Here is a 14734-nt window from a genome sequence, read left to right on the forward strand (position 1 = left end):
GAATTCATTTGACCACATGCTGTCTCTCTGACCAGAGAAATAAAACCACTTTTTTTTTGACACTCTCCCCTTTTCCTTGATATGTTTTCACTTTACAAAACTATAATATAATAAACTATTCTAAGGGTTTTAAAATCAAAGTGTAGTTTTTGTGAGGGCACCGTTACATGGGACAATAGATGGAGACTGCAAGGAGAGAGTTGACTGTTTTCTGAGTCTGTGGGTGAGCGCATAAGACAGTGCAACCAGGAGATTTTTCTATGCTTAATTGTCTTATATCTGTTGATCCTGTGTTAGTCTCTCTTAAGTAGGCCATCTATCACAGTTTTATCTCCCAGGTGTTACTACATTAAAAACACTGGAAAAAAAAAAAAAAAACTATTATCTTAAAAGAACAATAACTACTATCTCTCACAATTTTTGGGTTGACTGGGTTCAGCTGAGCCCTGGTGGTACAGTGGCTAAAGTGCTCAGCTGCTAACTGAAAGGTTAGCGGATCCAATTCCCCAGCTGCTCCCTGGGAGAAAGATGTGGCAGTTTTTTTCCATAAAGATTTACAGCTTTGGAAACCCTATGGGGCAGTTCTACTCTGTCCTGTAGGGTCTGAAGGCAGTGAGTTTAGTTTGGGTTCAGTTACCCAATACTTCTGCTCCATCAAATATTGGCTGGGAATTAAGTCAACTGGAGGCTCCACTTGCTTGGAATACCTACAATGGCTCACTCACATGGCTAGCATTTGGGGCTGGCTTTTGCCTGGCAGTTCACTTTGGGTGGTTGACTGGAATACTTCAACATCCTGCTTATGGCCATGGTATATAGCGGAATTCTCTCACAGAGTGGTGACTGATTTCTAAGAAGAATTTGAAATGCATGCAAGAAAATGCACATTTCTTAAAACCCCAGTATATGCATTTGGTCACATCCACCACTTTCTGTTGGTTAAAACAAGTCATAAATCCAATCCAGATTAAAAAGGTAAGTAAATAGATTCTACCTTACTGTGGGAAGATAGGCAAATAATTTGGGACCATGTGAAATCTACCACAGTCTGCAAAAGCACTATTTAAAATGAAAAGTAAAGCTTCAAATAATTATAATTAAAAAAGAAAAAAAGGTGAAAAATAAAAATCTATGCTTCCATCATAAGAAACAGTAAAACTAAAAGTAAATTAAACACAAAAGAAGTAGAAAGAATGAAATAATAAAGACTAGAAGTTAAAAAAAATGAGATCTGTCAAATAATAAAGAAAATCAATGAAAACAAAAGCTGGCTATTTGAAATGATCAATAAAGTTGATAAACCTCCAGACAGAAGGAACAAAAACAAAGAGAGATGACACCAATTAATATTATAAATAAGGAAAAGATATCAGTACAGATATATCAGATTTTAAAAGGGAAATAAAAACTGTTACAAATAATATTATTGCTATAAAAATGATAATCACAGATTAACAAAACTGACTCAAGAAGAATAAGAAAACTTGAATTAAAGAAATTAAATTCTTATTTAAAAAATTCCCCACAAAAATTCTAAGCTGGAAATTTTATAAATGAATGCTTTCAGATATTTAAGGAGGAGACAATATCAGCCCTACACAGAGTCTTTCAGAAAACAGAGTAGGAAGAAAGACTCCCTAACTCTTTTTATGAGGCAAATATTAACATAGGAGCCCTGGTGTACAGTGGTGAAGAGCTCTGCTGCTAACCAAAAGATCGGCAGTTCGAATCTACCAACTGCTCCTTGGAAACCCTATGGGGAAGTTCTACTCTGTCCTGTCGGGTTGCTATGAGTCAGAATTGACTCGACAGCACTTAATAATAACAGCAATAACATTATTGTGATACATAATTCAGAAAATGACTTTACAAGAAAAGAAAACAACAGAATACTCCTCATAAATATAAAAATAACCTTAACAAAACATTAGTAGATCAAATACAGTGATATGTAAAATAATAATACATCATGACAAAGTAGAAGTTATCCTAGAAATCAAAGTATATTTAATATTCAAAAAGTGATCAGTGTCGAACTTCTGCTTGGGGGGAAGTGGTATATAGGTGCTTTTCCTTATTTCTCCAACTATATACCAGTAAAACCCTAGATATTTTATATGCAGCAAACAAAATTCTTAAAGGTGGGGCTACAAAGGCAGACTGGCTAGAGATCTCGGGCTCCATGGTTGTGAGTATTCTGGGTTTTCTTTTTGTCTCATATATCCCAGACTTGGAGCTGAAGAAGCTGACAAACCTGGAAACACCAATAGACACAAGCACACACACACACACACACACACAAATAACTATACAATCTTGCTTTCTGTAGGTAAGCAACCAGGAAAGAAACAGCCTAGGAAGGCAGAACACTTAATAGACAACAAATTCTCTACTCCAGCCACAGAGTAATACCATGACTGTACTCCACTCACACCAAAAATGGTCATCTTCTAATGTTGAAAATTAGAAAGTTAGATGTTTAGGCCTTGGGCACATGATAGAAGTGAGTTAAACACAGATTTAGGTGTTATTGTCTCAGAATGTAACACAAAAATCTGAGATGAAATTTAAAAAGGGGAAGATATGGAATCAGAGGACAGAAATGTTGTCAATAGTTAAGTTACAAAAGACATATTTAATGGATAAACTGGGGAAAGAAAAACCGTAAACAAGAGAAAATAACTGTGATTCTTTAAATCCATGGATGAAGAGGGTACTAAAAAGGAGGAATTACATAACAAAATAGTAACAAACATTTATTGGGCTCTTGAAACAAACACTTCGAATGACCTAATGTAAGCATATTAACCAAACAAAAAATGAATAAAAAAAAAAAATCTACAAGTTATGTACTAGTAGGACAATTTAACTGTTACTAAAACCAAAACCAAAACACCTCTATTTACGTATTTAACAAATATAATTGGGCACCACTCTGTACCAGAGAGTGAGCTTGGCTTTGAGAACAGAATGTTGAACAAATTATTATGTCTGCTGTCACTAAACTGACAGTAGGCTTGTGAAACAGAAATTAACCATTAGGTAATTGACATTAATGTAGGTTGTGAAGAAAAGTTAACCAAGGTAAAGGAAGAATGATGGAGTTGTTATTCGAGAAATTGAATTTTAAAACAATAAAATGACATGGTTTAGTCATCTGATTGTCTAATTTTGAATTTTACCTGTTTTTTTCAAATTTTCTTTTGCTCTGTTATGCTGTAGAGACACATGAACTTACACATACTGAATACAAAGTGATGACTTAACAGACTAATCTTGCAAGAGAGACTAAAAGAGTATCAATAATTATTCAGAACATGACATTTGGGAATAGAGAGGAAAAAATTCTAGCGGGAGAAAAGGGCACGTTGTTCGAGAAAATATGGCACATTGCAAGATGTAAAACAGTTTTATATGACTTAAGAAATATATGTTTTAAATCTCAAACATAGAATTTATTGGTGTTCCCAAGAATTATGGCTTTTCAGATATTTTAGGATAGTTGTTATTTATTCCCTTTTCTTTCCCAGATGAAACAATCCCACTACATTACCTAACAAGAATATGTTATTCAGTTATTACGTGCATAGGATTTGGATTTCAAAACCTACATACACATTTAAGATCTAGCATTTACTTGCTGTGTGACTGTGGGATAACCAACTTAAGCTCTTTAAATTAGCTTCCAATATAAAGCACTTGTTCCTAAATGAAAAAGGTTTTTTTTTTTTGATTTACAGTAGCATAGAGATTTGGAGGGTTTTTTTTGTTTTGTTTTGTTTTTTGTATGATCATTAAACCTGAATATGAATACTTTTATTTAGGTTTATTACTTTGTTTCTGGAACCATATCTTATATGAGCAAAATTCTAACATTGCATCATATAAGAAAGAGATCTTTCCTAGATATTTATAAAATAACATAAGTTATTACTTACAGAGTTCACAAATGAGCTACATTTTAGCACAATCATAGGAAAATGTGAACATATTTGATTTCCAAAAGAAATTCATCGTGGAATACTTTGAGGATTAAGTTTAAAGAATTAAGTGATTCCAGGAATACATAAGTGAACATCATGACTACAGAATAAACCACTCAAAGGATAAAAAGCCAGACTGAATACACAATGGCTATTTGTGGATGACTTCAATCACTGTCAGGAGCCCTGGTGGCACAGTGGTTAAAGTGCTTACTCCTAATCAAATGGTCAGCGGTTCAAATCTACCAGCTGCTCCATAGGAGAAAGATGTGGCAGTCCTTTTCCATAAAGATTTACAGCCTTGTAAACTCTGCGGGACAGTTCTACTCTGTTCTAGTGGGTCACTATGAGTCAGAATCCACTCGACGGCAGTGGATTTTTTGGTTGGTTTTTCAATCACTTTCAGAGTACAAAAAATAAAATAGAGGTATACCTTAAAAGGGTAATCAATATAGGCTGCAATTTGGTGGCACAGTGGTTAAGAGCTATGGCTGGTAACCAAAAGTACAGCAGTTCAAATCCACCAGCTGCTCCTTGGAAACTCTATGGGGCAGTTCTAATCTGTCCTTTAGGGCTGCTATGAGTTGGAATGAATTCCAACGCAACAGATTTGGTTTGGTTTTGGTTAGCTATTGAAAGCTATTTTATATTTTAAAAGATTTTATAAAAATCAAAGATATTATTTTGAGGTAATACAGATACATTTTTTAATAATATCCCTCAAGGCTTGTTTCACTTGTTTGTTTCTTAGGCTGTATATCAAAGGATTTAAGACATGGGCAATTGAAGTGCTGAGTACTGCTATCCCTTTGTTTAAAGCTACCCTTTCCTCTGCAGAAGGTTTACTATACATAAAAATGCAGCTGCCATAAGAGATGGAGACAACAATCATGTGGGAGGAACAAGTCGAAAAAGCCTTGTTCCAGACAAGGGTGCCCTATATCTCCACTCTTATTTAACATTGTGCTGGAACACCTAGCTAGAGCAATAAGGCAAGAAAAAGAATTAAAGGGTATCCAAACTGGTAATGAAAAGGTTTAACTGTCCCTGTTTGTGAATGATATGATACGATACATAGAAAACCCAAAAGAATGCATGAGAAAACTACTGAAACTAACAGAAAGATTCAGCAGAGTAACAGGATACAAGATAAACATACAAAAATCAGTTGGATTACTATATACCAATAAAGAGAATGGTGAAAAGGTAATCAGGAAAACAATTACCATTTATAGTAGCCCCTAAAAAAGTAAAATACTTACAAATAAATCTAACCAGGGATGGAAAAGACCCATATAAAGAAAACTACAAAACACTACTGCAAGAAACCCAGAGGGATCTACATAAATGGAAAAACATACCATGCTCATGGATAGGTAGAGTCAATATCGAGAAAATGACAATTGTACCCAAGGAAATTTACAAACTGCAATCCTGATCCAAATGCCCACTTCATTCTCTAAACAGATGGAAAAACTAATCATTAACTTTATATGGAAAGGGATGAAGCCCTGGATAAGTAAAGAACTACTGAAAAAGAAGAATAAAGTAGGAAGACTCACACTACCTGACCTCAGAAACTACTATACAGCTACAGTAGTCAAAACAGCCTGGTACTAGTACAATGACAGATACATTGACCAATGGAACAGAATTGAGAACCCAGATGTAAATCCATCTACCTACGGTCATCTGATCTTCGACAAGGGACAAAGTCCATCAAATGGGGAAAACACAGTCTTTTTAACAAATGGTGCTGGAAAACTGGATGTCCATCTGCAAAAAAAATGAAACAGGGCCCATACCTCACACCATATACAAAAACTAATTCAAAATGGATCAAAAACCTAAATATAAAGCCAAAAACTATAAAGTTCATAGAAGAAAAACATAAGATCAATGCTAGAAACCCTAATACACAGCATTAACAGGATACAAACCATAACCAACAATGCACAAACTCCAGAAGATAAACTAGATAACGGAGATCTTCTGAAAATTTAACACTTATACTCATCAAAAGACTTCACCAAAAGAGTAAAAAGAGAACCTACAGACTGGGAAAAAAAATTAGGGCATTATAAGTCAGACAAAGTTCTAAACTCTAAAATCTACAAGAAAATCCAACACCTCTACAACAAAAAGACAAATAATCCAACTAAAAAATAGTCAAAGGAAATGAACAGACACTTCACCAAAGAAGACATTCAAGCAGCCAGCAGACACATCAGAAAATGCTCATGATCATTAGCCATTAGAGAAATGCAAATGAAAACCACAATGAGATACCATCTCCCCCCAACATTACTGGCACGAATCAAAACAACTGTAAATAACAAATATTGGAGAGACTGAGGGGGATCGGAAGTCTTATGCACTGCTGGTGGGAATGCAAAAGGATACAACCATTTTAGAAAACGATATGAGACTTCCTTCGAAAGCTGGAAATAGAAATACCATAAGATCCAGGAATCCCACTCCTAGGAATATATCCTAGAGAAATAAGAGCCGTCACATGGATAGACATATGCACACTCATGTTCATTGGAGCATTGTTCACAATAGCAAAAATATGCAAACAACCTAGATGCCCATCTACAGATGAATGGATAAAGTATGGTACATACACACAATGGAGTATTACACAATGATAAAGAACAATGATGGATCTGCGAAGCATCTCATAACATAGATGAAACTGGAAGACATTATGCTGAGTGAAATAAGTCAATCACAAAAGGACAAATATTGTATGAGACCACTACCGTAAAAACTCATGAAAAGGTTTACAACAAAAAGAAACAATCTTTGATGGTTATGAGGGAGAGGAGGGGTGGGGGGAACACTAAATAGACAATAGATAAGTGGTAACTTTGGTGAAGGGTCAGACAGTACACAATACTGAGGAAGCCAGCACAACTTGTACAAGGAAAGGCCATGGAAGCTCCACAGACACATCCAAACTCCCTGAGGGATCGAATTGCTGGTCTGAGAGCTGTGTGGACCATGGTCTCAGGGAACATCTAGCTCAACTGGCATAACATAGTTTATAAAGAAAGGGTTCTACATTCTACCTTGGTGAGCAGCATCTGGGGTCTTAAAAGCCTGTGAGCAGCCATCTAAGATACCCCATTGGTCTCGCTCCTTCAGAAGCAAGGGAGAATGAAGAAAACAAGATACAAGGGAAAGATTAGTCCAAAGGACTAATGGACCACAACTACCATGGCCTCCACCACACTGAGTCCAGTACAACTAGATGGTGCCCGGCTACCACCACTGACTGCTCTGACAGAGATTACAACAGAGGGTACTGGACAGAGTTGGAGAAAAATGTAGAACAAAATTCTAACTCACAAAAAAAAGACCAGACTTACTGTCCTGACAGAAACTGGAGAAACCCCAAGAGTATGGTCCCCGGACACCCTTTTAGCTTAGTAATTAAGTCACTCTGAGGTTCACCCTTCAGCCAAAGATTAGACGGCCCCATAAAACAAAGTGAGACTAATGGGGCACAACAGCCCAGGGACAAGGGCAAGAAAGCAGGAGGGAACAGGAAAACTTGTAATAGGGAACCCAAGTGTGAGTAGGGACTATGTTGACATGTCGTGGGGTAGTTAACCAATGTCGTAAAACAATATGTGTACTAACTGTTTAATGAGAAGCTATGTGTTCTGTAAACCTTCATCTAAAGTACAATAAAAAAAAAATTAAAAAAAAGAAAAAGCCTTGTTCCTCTGCTGGGCAAAAGAGATCTTCAGAACTGTTCTAATGCTTGCATAGGAGAGTGCCACCAGAGCCAATGTAATCAGCAGTGTGAAAATTGCTAAGATAAAACTTAACAATTCTGTGACCTGTGTGTCTGTGCAGGAGAGTTTCAGGATAGGAGAATAGTCACAGCCAAGTGGTCAATAATATTGACATCACAGAATTCCAACCCCAGACCCAAGATAAATCCAGGAGAGATTATTAACAACCCAACCACTCAGGAGGTAACAACTAGCTGGGTGCAGACTCTGCTGCTCATGATTGTTGCAAAATATAGGGGTTTGCAGATGGCCACATAGCAGTCACAGGACATGGCAGCCAACAGGAAAAACTCTGATGCACCCAAGAAGATGGCAAAAAACAATTGTGTCGCACAAGCATCATAGGAAATCATGTCATCTGTAGTCACAACACTCACCAGGTATCTAGGGATGCAGACAGACATCACTGAGATTTCTAAGAATGAAAAATTCCGAAGGAAGAAATACCTGGGTGCTTTGAGCTGGGAACCCAGCAGAGTGAGCAGGATAATGGTTAGATTTCCGGTGACACTCAATAAATATGTTAGAAATAGAAAAAGGAAAATCACAATTTGCCAATTTGAATCATCAGTCAGACCTTGAAGAATGAATGTTGTCACCATTGTATAATTCCACACAGTTAAATTCCTTCTGCATTCCGTCTGATCTGGGAAAAAAAATGGATAAATAATTCTAAGCTTAAAAAGGCATAAATGGTACAGCTAAAAAAAGTAATATGAAAAATCAAGTAACTCAATTGAAATGCATATGCTTTTTGCTCCTATGACTTTAACCATTTTGCATAGCAGTCAGAACCCAGATTTGATTATTCTTATGACACGTCCTTCTCTGGATAAGAATTTTCTAAATTCTCTTTCCAGATCTCCTTTACTTTGCAGAGAATGGCTCTTTTATTTCCCATATAAGCATCTATAAATTTCTCTGGTTTAACGAGTTGTCCAAGATGCTGACAAATAATTCCTGCAAATGTATTGAATAAACCACAAAATAAACTGATTTTTTAGGTCATATAAATTATATACATTGTGAACATAATCTTCTACTAGTCTCTTTCAGTAAGGTATACCTTGACTGTGTGCTTTTACATTTTAAACAGCAAATCCGGCCTGAATTTTTGTAGTTATTCTTTGAAAAAATGGTGGTGTACTCATGATATATTTCTGGTTAAACTTTGTATTCCTTGGTACAGGCAATTAAAAATTTCAATAGAACAAACTTTCATTAATTTTAGTACAGTATGAATCTCAAAATTAGTATACAAATATTAAGTTCAAATTATATGTAAAATTTGGAATTATTTCACACAACTGTTGTCACTTTCAATTTCATAAATAGCTTTATCAATGTAAGCTTTACTTCAACTTCATCAATGTAAGAAATATTATTTTATCTTTAGTGATATTAAAGTACCCAAGCCTTTACTAAATATAAAGGAATATGTACCAGTCAAATATAAATAAAATTTATTGAAAATTATTGTTCATATTGCTGTCCTAACCAACAAATTTAGACATCCTTTCAGATATATGCAGATATGCAGATATGTGCATGAGTTACACAAATATTCTCTTTGCTTCTAATTATGAATTTAATTGGTTGACTCTTACAGTGATATTTTCAGAACAGAAAGGATTCTGTGGTAATTAATTTGTATAGAAAGCAACAAAATACTGAAAATACTTACTTGCTATGAATTCTGCATGGGTTTTGTTTGCTGACATATTGCAAAATTTTTCTTTTGTTTCATTAACCTAAAGGTAAAATGAATGATTGTTGCAATAAACCATTTGTTTCTTTCTAACCCATAATTTTGCTTTGCTTCCTCGCTCTCAAAGGAGAACTTGTTCAGATGAAAATCCAGAAACATTTAATAACAAATACAAACATTGGTCAACCTCCTGTTCTCTCCAGTCAATCAGCAAAGAATTGGCAGCATTTTCAGATACATTTGTTTAAAAATTTCCCTCTTATTAAAAGCGAATATCTGGTCCTGTCTAATTGCCTAACTTAAAATCCAGAAAACTAAATTATTTATCCAGAATAAAAAATATTAGATTTTTAAATAAGAAATCTGGTTATTCACTAGAGTTTTTGATTCTGTCTTGAAGAAAAATTGTTTTGTCTCTATACCACCATAGATTTATCTTTGCTCTTTGATAAAGAAGAGGACATTTACTTAAAATTAGGCTGTAGAGAGTAGATCAGGCAGTTCAGAAGAAAGCTATAAAAGAATCAAAGGAAAATCTGTTTTTAAAAATAGCAGATTACTGCACAATAAGACCATACCAAACGATAGAAAGACACTTGAAATCTGCCCCATTCTTTGTTCCCTAATGCAGAGGCAAAGTTTTGTTGTTGTTTTTTTTTTGGTAGGAAGATTGACAGACATTTTTCTATGCTTATAAGCTCTGATATATTAGTCACAGTGACATTTTCATACATGATGGTGTATCTCCAGTAGATCGATATGGCCATATTCTTAAAAGGAAATGTAATGAAGGTGCATATAGTGGTTATTTAATGGATTTTGATACATATGATAGACACATACAAAAGTACCTCAGGAAAAACGTTGGACATATACCGTGTAGATAATTCTAATTTTTCACTGAGTCCTTTAATTAAGGGGATCAAGCCCAGGGAAAGGGGATAGTAGAATGTGTCACATACACACACACACACACACACACACACGCACAAATGTAGCAGTGGAAGATGTATACAAAATTCTGCCTTCAACGTGAACACCTTTAAAGACTTGGCTATCAAAATAAAGAAAAGAACAACAATATAAAGAAAAAAATTAATGTAAATCGTATGAAAAATTGAGAAGATAGAAAATATATCCAAAATAAGCACATTCAAAAACAGAAAGAAAAAGAATAGAAAAGAAAAATGAATGTAAAAGAAAAGAAAAAGCTATTTCTGAAAAATCCCAAATCCAGAAAAAGGCTTAAGATATCACTTAGCAAGTTCAATACTATAAAAATATTCAAGGCACTGAGCTTTGGTTAAGGGTGAAAGAAAAAATTGGCAATAGATATTGGGAATGGTTGAACAACATGATAAACTTAATTAATGTGACTGAATTGTACATGTAAAGAATGTTGAAATGAAAAATGTTTTGTTACATACATATTTACCACATAAATGGTTTTATTAAAAAAAATTTAAAGTCATGCACACACAAAAATAATCTTATGGCTATAAGATATAAAAGGAAACAATTTCCCAAAAAAAGAATTAAAAGAAAAATTAATGATATAGTTAACTTCTGCAAATAAATACACTAAAATAGAATTACAAGTCAAATTCATAAATATCTATAAATCTAATGATGCAGCACACCAAATCTATGTTTAGGAGGACAGACACAAGAAATTCTATCAAAATTCAGAAGGATGGTTTTCAGAATGAAAAAAGAGAATTTAATAGTTGTGGAAAACAAATAATGGAAAATTCAAAATGTGGAAGATAAGTATTACTCTAGAACAGACAATAAGTGATGGAAATGGAGAGAAAATACAGATAACTACCTGAAAGAATGATTTTTTAAAGCAAAATATTATTACAAATTTAGAAAGATGATAGATGAATCAGAATATAGATAGATAGATAAATTAAATATACTTAGAAATCATGTTAAACTATAATATATGTTGTTGTTAGGTGCTGTAGAGTCAGTTCCAACTCATAGTGACCCTCTGTACAACAGAATGAAATACTGTCCTGTCCTGTGCCATCCTCATGATTGTTGTAATGCTTCGGCCCATTGTTGCAGCCACTCTGTCAATCCATCTCATTAAGGGTCTCCCTCTTTTTCACTGATCCTCTACTTTACCAAGCATAATGTCCTTCTCCAGGTACTGATCCCTTCTGATAACATGTCCAAAGTATGTGAGACAAAGTCTCACCATCCTTGCTTCTAAGGAGCATTCTGCTTGTACTACAATCCAAGACAGATTTGTTCATTCTTTTGGCAGTCCATGGTATATTCAATATTCTTCACTAACACCATGATTCAAAGGTGTCAGTTCTTCTTAGGTCTTCCTTATTCATTGCCCAGCTTTCACATACAAATGAGGCAGTTGAAAACACCATGGCTTGGGTCAGGGCACCTTAGTCCTTAACGTGACATCTTTGCTTTTTAACACTTTAAAGAGGACTTTTGCAGCAGATTAATAATGTGTTATAATTATAAAATATAACAATTAAGATCAATATTATCAGACTGAATTGAAATGTTAATTAAAACAATCTATGATCTCAATTAAAATGTTAAAAACAGTGCCTTGTAAATAGAGAACATGCTTTATTGTTTGCATGAACAATAAACATAAAAATAGGCCATAACATGTATGGCAAAAAATATTAAACAGTGATAAAATACAAATATTAAAAAAACTATAAAGATACCATAATTCGAGAGTTGGCATTTCTTTATTTAATGAATGTAATTGAACACCACCCTGTACCAGATAATACACTTGCTTTGAGAATGATGTATTGAACAAATTTAAACTTATTTATTCATGACCAGAGGAGAATGTATAGAAGTTGTCAATTATTTCATTTTACTTGGATCAACAATCAACCTCCATGGAAGCAGCAGTCAAGAAATAAAATGATGTATTCCATCGGGCAAATCTGCTTTTTAAACTTTAAAGTGTTAAAAAGCAAAGAAATTTCAGGGAAAGAAAAGAGCATGTGTAAAGACACTTCAGTGAGGGAATATATGGCACATTGCAACATGTAAAACAGTTTTGTATTGGTTAAAATATACATTTTGAAAATCACAAGCATAGGTTTTACTTGCATCTGCTAGAATAATGCATAGCCAATCCTCTGTGCTGCCTAGGATGGCTTTGTAACCATTTAGGATGGTTGTTATTTATCCCCAAGTTTTGTCAGATTAAACAATGCACATACATTCACATAAAAAAGACAACAGTGCCCAGTTGTTACTTGCATAGAATTTGGATTTTAAAATCTAAATACAAATTTTAGCTCCAGTATTTACTTAAACAGGCTTCTGGTACAAGCACTTTTTCTTAAATAAAAAGCCCTTTATGATTTATAGTAGCATAGAGATTTGGAGTAACTTTTTTTTTTTTTTTTTTTACAGTCAGGCATCATTAAGCCTGAACAACAATACTCCTACTTAGGTTCATTATTATGTTTCCGGAAATATCACTTATTTTAATAAATATTGGCATTGTGTGGTATAAGAATAAAATATATCCTAGAGATTTATAAAATCTAATAAATTAATATGATACAGTTAACAAATGGTCTACATTTCAAAAAAAAAATAGAGGCATTTAATTTCCAAAATGAACTCATAGCGGAATATTTTGAGGATGAACAAAATCAGAGAATTAAGTTAAAAGAATGAAGTGATTATAGCAATGCATAAGAGCACATCATGGATACAGCTTACATCATCAAAAGTATAAACAGCCAGCAACAGATTGAACATACAATGGCTATTTGTGGGTAACTTCAATTGCTGTCAGATTGTAATCAATATTGGCTGTAATTTTCAAAAAACTTGGCTATTGAAACTTATTTAAACAAACAAACCCACCAACAAACATAAAAAGCTGTTATAAAAGCCAAAGATACTGTCTTAAGGTAATAAAGATATTAATTTTTTAATTATATCCTTCAGGGCTTGTTTCACTTGTTTCTTTCTTAGGGTATATATAAAAGGATTTAAGACAGGTGCAACTGAAATGGTTAGTATTGCTATGCCCTTGTTTAATGCTACCCTTTTCTCTGCAGAAGGTTTAATATACGTAAAAATGCAGCTTCCATAAGAGATAGAGACAACAATCATGTGGGAAGAACAGGTCGAAAAAGCTTTCTTCCTTTGCTGGGCAGAAGGGATCTTCAGAATTGTTCTTATGATATATGCATAGGAGAGTATCACCAGCACCAAAGTAATCAGGAGGGTGGCAATCGCTAAAATAAAACTTAACAATTCTATGACCTGTGTGTCTGTGCAGCAGAGTTTCAGGACAGGAGAATAGTCGCAGAAAAAGTGGTCAATAATATTGGCATCACAGAATTCCAACCCCAGACCCATGATAAGTCCAGGAGATATTGTTAACAACCCAGTCAACCAGGAGGTAACAACCAGCTGGGTGCAGACTCTGCTGCTCATGATTGTTGCATAGTGAAGGGGTTTGCAGATGGCCACATAGCTGTCATAGGACATGGCAGCCAACAGGAAAAACTCTGATGCACCCAAGAAGATGGCAAAAAATAACTGTCGCACAAGCATCATAGGAAATCATTTAATCTGTAGTCATTATGCTGAATAAGTATCTAGGAATGCACACAGACGTCAATGAGATTTCTAAGAATGAAAAATTCCACAGGAAGAAATACATGGGTGTTTTGAGGTGGGAATCCAGAAGAGTGAGCAGGATAATGGTCAGATTTCCAGTGACACTCAATAAATATGTTAGAAATAGAAAAAGGAAAATCACAATTTGCCAGTTTGGGTCATCTGTTAGTCCCACAAGAATGAATGTCACCATTGTATGGTTTTTCATGGTTAAATTTCTTCTGAATTCCATCAGATCTGGGAAAAAAAGTACAAAATTAATTCCATTTAAAATGCCATAACTGAGTATAGATTTAAAAGCAATATGAAGAATCATTTAACTCAACTGAAATGCATATGTTCTTTTGTTCTTGTGATTTGAACCATTTCACATAGCAGTTAGAACCCAGGATTTATTCACTTATTCCAACTCCTTCTCTGGACACTCATTTTCTAAATTCTCTCTTCAGGTCTCCTTTACTTTGCAGAAGAATGGCTTTTTTTATTTATTGCTATAAGCATCTGTAACATTTCTGTCGCTTAGTTTTGTCCAAGATCCCGAGAAGTAACTCCTGCCATATCACTGAATCCACAGGAAAATATACTTCTTTTAG

The 14734-nt window shown here is 34.5% G+C and overlaps 2 pseudogenes; both read right to left on the reverse strand.

The window, feature by feature from the left end:
- Positions 1 to 4662: 4662 nt before the first annotated feature.
- On the reverse strand, positions 4663 to 9510 carry LOC101352257 (olfactory receptor 6C76-like; annotated as a pseudogene).
- Positions 9511 to 13279: 3769 nt separating this feature from the next.
- Positions 13280 to 14373, reverse strand: LOC101352520 (olfactory receptor 6C76-like; annotated as a pseudogene).
- Between the last annotated feature and the right edge of the window lie 361 nt (positions 14374 to 14734).

Source organism: Trichechus manatus, unplaced genomic scaffold (genome assembly GCF_000243295.1).
Source record: "Trichechus manatus latirostris isolate Lorelei unplaced genomic scaffold, TriManLat1.0 scaffold00027, whole genome shotgun sequence".
NCBI classification, from domain to species: domain Eukaryota; kingdom Metazoa; phylum Chordata; class Mammalia; order Sirenia; family Trichechidae; genus Trichechus; species Trichechus manatus.